Source organism: Hylobates moloch, unplaced genomic scaffold, assembly GCF_009828535.3.
Source record: "Hylobates moloch isolate HMO894 unplaced genomic scaffold, HMol_V3 SCAFFOLD_27, whole genome shotgun sequence".
Taxonomy (NCBI): domain Eukaryota; kingdom Metazoa; phylum Chordata; class Mammalia; order Primates; family Hylobatidae; genus Hylobates; species Hylobates moloch.
In genome coordinates this window covers 22,021-32,169 of record NW_026652302.1, presented here as the reverse complement: position 1 = coordinate 32,169, position 10,149 = coordinate 22,021, and the positions used below count along the sequence as shown (strand labels likewise).

The 10,149-nt window shown below is 45.9% G+C and overlaps 1 long non-coding RNA gene across 1 annotated transcript in view; it reads right to left on the bottom strand.

Moving 5' to 3' along the window:
- Positions 1-763: 763 nt before the first annotated feature.
- Positions 764-10,149, bottom strand: part of LOC116463084 (uncharacterized) — a 13,655-nt gene continuing 4,269 nt past the window's right edge. Inside the window, exons 2-3 of the long non-coding RNA XR_004246550.1 lie at positions 1,106-1,492; positions 764-965 (exon numbers count right to left, since the gene is read on the bottom strand). This is a non-coding gene — a long non-coding RNA (uncharacterized LOC116463084). The remainder of the gene's footprint in view (positions 966-1,105; positions 1,493-10,149) is intronic.

Below are 10,149 nucleotides of genomic sequence, written 5' to 3'. Positions count from 1 at the left end.
TGACTGTCCCACAATACCCCAAAAGAGGCATTTCCCCTGAAGTTGAGCTTCCAAAAATGGAAATGCCCCAGAATTTATGGTTTAAGAGAATTTCGATGTGAGACACACACTTTTCTGGAAGAACCTGTAGCTCTTCCTGGTTGGCAGCCCCAAAGGCTGTGACTCCCAAGATAGCCTCTGGCTCGGGATTGTTTTGCCATGGAGAAGAGAATGTGACATAAGGACGGCCGCCCGTCTCCTCTCTATGGGGCAGTTAGACTCATCCCCCAAAGAAAGGCATCAAATCCCCATGATGCCCAGCCCCTGGTCACACCACACAAGGATGGCAGGCCTCACAGGTCTCTTCCCTGCTGGGAAATGACAACAGTTCTCTCCCAGAAGGTGCTTCCCCCATGCTCACTCTGGAAGCACCCTTTCATCACCCTTTCATCACCTTGCTATAAACTGAAATTCCCAGAAATTAGGATCTGCATCTGTAATTCCATTAGAATCTCCACATAGCTTTGAATTCTAAAATGAGAGAAGGAATCGGCTATGCCTGCTCTCAGTCTCGGCCTCTGAAATAGCTGCCTGCTGACTCATAGTGTAAACACGGGTTCATTCCCTTCTCTCCGAAATCTGCTCGTATGCACCCAAAATTATTATTATCTATGTTCAATCATGGAAGCAGGACAAGCTGAAAGACTGCCAGCACGGCCTCTGCCTTTCTCGATTTAAATAAATAGATCTGGCTTTGGGCAGGCTCTTCAGACTGACACACTCTCCAGATGTAAATGTTATTTTATTAAGATATAGGGTGACATAAAAATATTTGTATAATCAATATATCTTGTTCAGCTTTAAAATCTGTGACAGGTCTTCAAGTAATCTCATTTTCACAGATCAAGTAGACTAGTCAGAAGTCTTGATGAATGTTGAAGGAGACATCATGGTAATTTACACTAGGTTCACATTATATCTAGTTTCTGTGTGCAAAGAAATGGAAATAAGTTTTACAAATCCTCCCCTGCCTCCATAACCTAAAACACAGGAGACACCTTTAACTATGTAATGTACTATTTCCAACAGGATGAGGACGGGCAGTACTTTCACCTTATTGACTTACCTTCAGCTTTTTGCTTGGCTGAAGGGACTTCCTCATTAGAGTACACGGCTATTCTTTGAAATGATCCTCTTCTTAACACAGTTCATTTTAAATATCCTACTTTTCTTAATAGTTTTCAATGCAACCCATCATCAAAGGGAAGGAGTTGATGAAAAGAAATGAAATTGAAACGTGCACCTGGGGAGAAGTGATTGAAGGTTCTTCATTTAAGGGATTGGCTCCTTTTCTCTTATTATACTGTGAAATCTGAAAACATCTCTTGAAATTCTGGTCACTGTCTTCTGGACATCCCAAGGCGCACCATCTCCACAGTTCCTCCCTCCTAGATTATCCCATCCAGTGTGGTATCCTGTGTGGCAAATGGAAAAAGACTCTTTCAGTGGGCAACTGAAAAGGACACCAAAGAAAGCAGATACAGCCCATGATCAAAGAAGCACATAACTTCATTTTGGAACATGACTGATAGAAAGATCAATTAGACAATGGACGCCAATCGAAGGTAAGTACCGCTAGGTGCTATTGTCCAGAAAACAAACACAAAGGCTGAGGCTTTCCGGTGTTTGGGGAAACAGCCTCACTAAGAGAGCTCTCAGGAATGGATTTATCCTTCTTTCCTTCCTTCTACCCCTTCAACTGAGCCTCCACTACATGCTGGGCACTGTGCCAAAGGCCAGCAACTCGGAAATGAAGAGGCTTGGTTCCTGCCCTCAAGTGGCTTATAGTCCAAGGTGGTGGTGGAGTGGGATGGGGAGGGGAGTTGTTGAGGGAAGACAAAGAAACGTGCAGTGAAGTTTACCAGAAGATGGGGGTGTAGGCTGCTGACGGAGCATGAAGGAGGAGGGAGACAAGTACTCTGAGAGTTCAGGAAAGGATGTATCCCAGATAGAGGTGATGCCTAGGCAGAGTCTGGAAAGATAAGTAATAGTAAGAGCAAGCAGTACAAGAAGATAGGGGCTGGGCACGGTGGCTCATGCCTGTAATCCCAGCACTTTGGGAGGCCGAGGCAGGTGGGTCACTTGAGGTAAGGAGTCAGGGGTGCTGGCGGAACACTTGAGGTCAGGAATTCGAGACCAGCCTGGCCAACATGGTGAAACCCCGTCTCTACCAAAAATACAAAAACTAGCCAGGCGTGGTGGTGGTGCATGCCTATAATCCTAGCTAGTCGGAAGGCTGGGGCAGGAGAATCGCTTGAACTGGGGAGGTGGAGGTTGTAGTGAGCAAAGATAGTGCCACTGCACTCCAGTCTGGGGACTGCAGGGAGGCTTCATCTCAAAAAAACAAACAAACAAACAAACAAAAACAAGATACGGCAGATGCTGCTGCCATCTGTACACACTTTTAGATGTATTAACTCATTTAATTCTCTCAAGACCCCATGTTTAGATATCAGTACTATCCCCATTTCATGATGCACAGAGAGATCAAGTAACTTGCTCAAGTCAAGCAGCTACCATGTGACTGAGCTGGAGTTTAAACCCAGGCACTCAGTGACAGCGTCCACACTCATAACCACGATGCTAAGAGTTTGCCAAACAGGTGGGAAGCAACATTTTTGGAAGAGGGTCAGGGCCATAGGTTTTGTGAAGTGACAGAGCATGACATTCAGATTCAGTAGGGCTTAAAGACCCAAATTTTGGAAAGTAGAGGAGATCTGAACCTTAGCCATAGCTTCTAGAGGTGGGCTAAGAGCACCCTGGGCACATGTAGTGGTGACCAGAGGACTTGCAGCCATCAAATCAGCATGGTGTGCTGTTTATTTCTCCCAAAGACTCAGGAGGGGAGAGCTTTGATACTTTCTTCTCATATCAGATAACTTTAAAATGTAGTTTTATATTATAGAATAGGATGTAAAATTACCACGACATTTTTCCTTGTTTCTTCTTCCTTTTGATATATGAATTAAATTGTTTCTTTAATGTATTTATTTATACTAAATAAAACAACTCATGGTTATATAAATTATTTCTCTTCCTGAAATTCCTTCATTCTTATTTGCCCGAGATAGTACCTCTGTCCATGCTTATACAACTAGATACGGATGCATGTGGGCAAAATTAGGGTGTTTTGCTGTTTGTTTATACAGCTATGGAAGCAATGCACTCTTTATTCCACGGCTTGCTTTGCTCACTTAATAACACCTCATGGACAACCCCCTAGTGTCATCTTATTGAGAATTGTACAGTAATCCATACTGTCACTTTTGTGCCATTCCCCTACAGATGGATGCTTTCCAGATTCTGCCTCTTCAAGCAAAGCTGAAACAAATACTTCTGTCTATACATTTCTCCCTCCTCTGCGTTTACACTTTAAAAATTATACAGTGGTTACTGGACTTTTTTTTTTTTTTTTTTTTTGACTGAGTCTTTCTCTGTCGCCCAGGCTGGAGTGCAGTGGCACAATCTCTGCTCACTGCAAGCTCTGCCTCCCAGGTTCAAGCGATTTTCCTGCCTCAGCCTCCTAAGTAGCTGGGACTACAGGCGCCCACCACCATGCCCAGCTAATTTTTATATTTTTAGTAGAGACGGGGTTTCACCATGTTGGCCAGGATGGTCTCGATCTCTTGACCTCATGATCCACCCGCCTTGGCCTCCCAAAGTGCTGGGATTACAGGCATGAGCCACCATGCCTGACCGGTTATTGGACTTTTACCAAAGGCCCACTTCTACTCTTGGAAATGGCTCCCTAGAATTTGCTCCTAAAAGCAAATGGTCTGTTCAGGCCTAAGATTTCAAATTGTGTTCAATAGGCTACTTTTTACAGGACACTGTTTTCCCTAGAAGACTGCATGAAACAATTTCCAGAAAATGTAAACTCCAGTCTTCATGGATAATTTCCTCCACCTACCTAATTTGCACCATTGAAACAAAGCTTTTTCTAAAACCACTAATCAGAAGGTCTTATGTTGTTTTCTGTTCGACCATAGCCTTTTAGAATAACAGTTGAAATGTCAAAGAAATCCCAAGTTCACCGCAGGTGTTCCTGGACTGGGCTATTAAGTCATGACAGTCAACATGAGAGGGCCAAGGAAGGCGGGAACCTAGGGCTCAGCCGGAGGGGCGAGGTCAGATTCAGAAGAGCTGGGCGCTCTTTTTTTTTTTTTTTTTTTCTTTTGAGACGGAGTCTTGCTCTGTCGCTCAGGCTGGAGTGCAGTGGCGCAATCTCGGCTCACTGCAAGCTCCGCCTCCCGGGTTCACGCCATTCTCCTGCCTCAGCCTCTCCGAGTAGCTGGGACTACAGGCGCCCGCCATCACGCCCGGCTAATTTTTTGTATTTTTTAGTAGAGGCGCTCTTTTTTGTATGAGCCTGGGTCTTGCCGTCTTGCCGGGCTGGAGTGCAGTGGCACAATCACGGCTCACTGCAGCCTCGGACTCCTGAGCTCAAGCCCTCCTCCCAGCTCAGCCTCCTGAGTGGCTGGGACTACAGATGCACCACCACACCCGGCTAAGTTTCTCTTTTGATTTCCTCTCTCCAATATTTAAGCCGTTTTCATCTGAAATTGATTCTATTTGTCAAGGAAGACTAAAACCAAATAGAAAGTGCCTGAGTTCTCCTTCCTCCAAGCCTCTTGCCGCAGCAGTCCCTGTTCAGCAGTCGGGGCCCACTCTCAGTTCCTTATCCCCAACCTTCTGCCGCTGCTCTGCCCTCACCACCCACCCGCCTCCCTTGCAGTTTCAACAGCTCCTGCTCAGGTAAGCCCTCCCTCTTCCCGACAACCCCCACCCCTCTCCCCCAAGGCTATCCATTCCCAACCTCTACTGCCCCCTCAGAAGTGTGAGCTCCCTGAGGGCAGGAGCGTCATCCGTGTGGCTCCCCCACATCCCTGGTGCCCTGCACTGGGTCTGCTTTACAGAAACACACGAGTAAGCACACAGATGGCCTCAGGCATGTCACGCACACCTCCTGCCATGGGCCAGACACTGTTCCAAGAGTTTCATACACGTCATTTGGTTTAATTCTTAAAACTACTCTCTGGGGTAGACACTAATCATGTCCCCTTTGTAGGTATGGAAGCTGAGATAAGGCTCCATGCGTGCAACCATGGGGTCCTCTCGTCAGCCAAACACACTCCTTTGATCTGACTTAAAATGACTATAAGCGGCTTCTCCAGGCTCTTCAGCCGCTCCCACAACCCCCAGCGCATTTTGGGTTTTGGCCTCTCTGATGCAAGTCTTACTTACGCCTTCTGTGCTCCTTACTGACTTCTACCTTGATTGTATCCTTTTTGCATCAGTTTCATAACTGCCCCTATGGAGTTACAACTCATTAAAGAGCTACCGGCCGGGCGCGGTGGCTCACGCTTGTAATCCCAGCACTTTGGGAGGCCGAGGCGGGCGGATCACGAGGTCAGGAGATCGAGACCACGGTGAAACCCCGTCTCTACTAAAAATACGAAAAAAAAAAATTAGCCGGGCGTGGTGGCGGGCGCCTGTAGTCCCAGCTACTCGGAGAGGCTGAGGCAGGAGAATGGCGTGAACCCGGGAGGTGGAGCTTACAGTGAGCCGAGATCGTGCCACTGCACTCCAGCCTGGGTGACAGAGCGAGACTCTGTCTCAAAAAAAAAAAAAAAAAAGAACTACCGGTGCAGCCACTCTGTTGGAGGAGACAAGTGGAGGTGTCTCTCTATTATTTTCAGTAAGCTCGAGCTGTAATGACACAGGCTGAGTCCCAGAGAAAAGTGCGTCCAGTCATCCAGAGGCCGCCTCTTCCAAAACCCTGGGCCATGGAACCGGTAGTGTCCATCTTTCCCTTGAATTTTAAGAAATGAGCATCTTAATCCGCTGGGATACAGGGAGGAGAACAACACACACGAGGGCCTGTTGAGGGGTGAGGGACAAGGGGAGGGAGAACATTAGGACAAATACCTAATGCATGCGGGGCTTAAAAGCTAGATGGTGGGTTGATAGGTGCAGCCAACCACCATGGCACCTGTTGGCTATGTAACAAACCTGCATGTTCTGCACATGCATCCAGAACTTAAAGTAAAATAAAATAAAAGAAAGAAAGAAATGAACATTCTAAGGCCAGTCACGGTGGCTTATGCCTGTAATCCCAGCACTTTGGGAGGCCGAGGTGGGTGGGTCACCTGAGGTCAGGAGTTCAAAACCAACCTAACCAACATGGCAAAACCCCGTCTCTACTAAAAATACAAAAATTAGATGGGCATGGTGGCAGGCGCCTGTAATCCCAACTACTCGGGAGGCTGAGGCAGGAGAATTGCTTGAACCCGGGAAGCAGAGGTTGCAGTGAGCTGAGATCATGCCACTGTACTCCCGCTTGGGCGACAGAGTGAGACTCTGTCAAAAAAAGAGAGATAGAGAGAGGGAAAGGGAAGGAAGGAAGGAAGGAAGGAAGCAAGGAAGGACGGAGGGAGAGAGGGAGGGAGGGAGGGAGGGAAGAAAGAAAAAGAAAGAGAAAGAAAGAAAGAAAGAGAGAAGGAGAGAAAGAAAGAAAAGCATTCTACACATTTAGAGTTCAGTGAAAATTGTTCACATCTGAGTCTCCCCACTGGCCAGCACACTCTTTCTCCCAAGGTGGTCGTAAGTAGCACTTTATGCACTTGGTCATTTACATGTATTGATGGGAGCAGTTTCCCTGTTCTTCCTGTGCCCTCTGGAAAATGACGTCAGCAAAAGAAGTCAGGAATTTTCTGGAGGTCTGCTGTAAAGGGAGTGATGCCCCGTGAGGCTCACCTTGACCAGCCCCCCAGTGCTGCTATCCCTGCCCTGGGCCTGTTTTGTGAGCTGTGTCTGAGGCACCTGCCATTTTCTCTGTCTTGTCACTGGAGCAGTCATGTCCCCACCCCAGCCACAATTACTGCTATTGATCTCCTGCCACAGTTCTGTCTCTAAAGGATATGTGACTACCCTCTCCCATGCCTCACCATCCCCCATACACATACACACAGAGGCCAAATTACACAACAGAGGAGTGATGGCGGACACGGCCATGCTTGCGCGATTCCTTCCTATATTTTATTTTTCTCTTGGCTCACCTAGTTTCAAACTTTACTATGCTACAGTCTCTCTTCCCTTCCCCCTGCAACTCTGCACACACACACACACACACACACAGACACACGCACCCACACACACAGACACCTACCCTACTGGAAGCAGTTCTTGGCCACACCTCCCCAGAGCTTAGAGCAGTGCCCAGGGCATGGGTGTGGCCCCAGGCAGACAGAACTCTGCTCCCAACAGTTCAACTTCACCTCCTCGAATACTCCTCTCTTCAGCATTGGACCCTCAAAAACATCCCACCAGGACCTACAAATCTAAGACCTGCCCTTAGGGACATCTCTAACCAAAGGTGTGCTCTCTCTGTAACTCTCTCTCTCTCTCTGTCTCTCTCTGTTTCTCCATCTCTGTCTCTCTCTATGTCTCTCTATCTCTTTCTCTCTGTCTATCTCTGTCTCTTTCTCTCTGTCTCTGTCTCCCTCTTTCTGTCTCTCTGTATGTCTCTGTCTGTGTTTGTCTCTCCATCTGTGTGTGTGTGTCTGTCTGTCTGTCTCTCTCTTTCTCTCTCTGTCTCTGTCTCTCACGGCGCCCTCACTCTCAGGCTCCCGCTTTCCCGTGCAGATGCGTCTCCTGCCCTCATTTCTTCCCTCATTTACTGACAGTCAGTAACTGCCTACTCTGCTGCAGGCCCTCACCCCATCACTGGTCTTACAAACCAGTTCAAGAGATGGATAGACAACTACTACTACTAATAATAAAATTCTAAGTCCTGTACCTAAAATACAAACTGTTAGCTATTTGAAAACAGAGCAAGAAGCAATCATTTCTGCTTGGACTGTGAGGGAAGGCTGTGGTGAAGAGCTAGCATGTGAGTTGGGTCTTGAAGGATGTGTAGGAGTTTCCTGACAAAGGACAGGAAGGGCATTCCAGGGAGAGGAGGCAACATAGTAAAACTCAATGAGAAGGGCATGACATGAAAATAATAAAGGCCTGTGTGGCTACAGTATGGGAGGTAGGGGCAGGGGGTGGCTTTTGTTTACCAGAATATACAGATCTTGAAACAGCACAGAATAGGCCCTCAGTAAATATTTATTTTGGATATTGAAAGAAGAAGGATAAAGCCAGATTTTTATGCCATACAGGAAAGTCTAAAGTCTAAACCTTAATGTGTAGACAGTGAGAATTCACCAAACTTTTTATTTTTTTTTTTTTATTTTTTTTTTTTTTTTGAGAAGGAGTCTAGCTCTTGTCACCCAGGCTACAATGCAATGGCGCCATCTCGGCTCACTGCAACCTCTGCCTCCCAGGTTCAAACAATTTTCCTGCATCAACCTCCCGAGTACCTGAGATTATGGGCATGTACCACTACACCCAGCTAATTTTTGTATTTTTAGTAGAGACAGGGTTTCACCATGTTGCCCAGGCTGATCTCAAACTCCTGACCTCAGGCGATCTGCCTACCTTGGCCTCCCAAACTGCTGAAACTGCAGGCATGAGCCACCATGCCCGGCCAACCAAACTTTTTTAAATTAGGGAAATGGCATTATTACATCTGGATCTCAGAAAAGAGATTACTCAAGACTGTATATAAAATAGATTCCAAAGGGGAAGTTTAGGGGACAGATGGCAGCACACCGGCTATTTTTTACCAGGTATGTTGAATTGATTATGCTATCTTTTCCTTTCCTTTCTTTTGCTTTGCTTCAAATCTTGGTTATTCTTGGGAACTCATATAACTACCTTGCATTATGACAATCACTTCACTTGTTTAATATACTCACCTGTTTAATATAAGAACATAGAGGCCTCTGACACCATTGGTTTTAGTTCTGCCTCTCTTCATTGTTTTCTCCGAAACCTCACTCAGTCACACTTATTTCCAAAGGATATTTGCTGTCCCCACAGCAGCCAGCTTTCATCAGCTCTTCAAGGATTTACACTCCCTCTTTCTCCATTTTCATTTTAAATCCCACTCAATGCACAGCTCTGTCACTGTGAGTCAGTTGTTTGTCAAGGTAACTCTTTCCTTTTGCCGGGTGCCTCCTGGAGATGCAGTACCATAATCAACTGTAGAGATGACTGTAAATGTGGACACCTCAGACTCCAGGTCAGGCCATCACCTGAAATATGTTGAACTAACAGTTCTCACCACATGACAAGATTCATATTTCTTCTTGGTTTGGTGCCAGCCTCCACCCTACCCTTCCTTTTCATAAGTCTCTGCGGGAAGCTGGACTCCAGAGGCGAGCATCAGAGGAGGTGGAAAGGTGGTCATCACCCCATATGACCCGGCTTGTGACTCCCACTGGGACAAACTTAAGAAGAAATAAATTGTAGCTCTAGCATTTCAAGCTACAGAAGAGATTTGCTTTTTCAATAAAACAATGGTAGAATTTTGGACCCACCCAATCATGTTTTCCTTCTTGTTTCCTTGAAAATTATTTCCTGCATCATTCTGTGGCAGCCCACGGACCCATGGCAGTTCCACACACGAGTCCTGTCAATTTCAGAAGTCTTTCTTTTCTGCCAACAGCTTCAGTGCTGGGATTAGCACATCACTCATCAAATAGGACAGGAGAATGGTCTCCCCACAGGAAGCTCTGCTCTTGAATTCCTATACTCATCTCATTTATAAAAAGTTAAGCACTCGTGGCATAACTTGTGACCGATCCAAAAAGACTTTAGCTGTACTTTGTTAAAACATGTACCGTATTTAAAATCTGAAAGTATTATGAAACTCAGTCTCTAGAAAATCATTGTACTACCTCACTAATTCTAATTTTTATGGGAATTACACTAATTCTTAAACTAGCAAGCAAGGAATGAATTAATGCACAAGAACCATTGAATGGAACATGATTTTCTTGTTTTGTTTTCTTTTTTTTTAAACAAAAAAGATATAAGGAATAATTTATCCTGAAGGATATTTTCTTGAGATTATTTCCATTCAATTTCTTAGAGACTTCCCAGGATAAGCAGATACTTCAGCTACAGACCTGGAAATACAAAAGCAATGAACCTTAAGAGGGCAGGCCGGGTGCAGTGGCTCATGCCTGTAATCCCAGCACTTTGGGAGGCCGAGGTGGG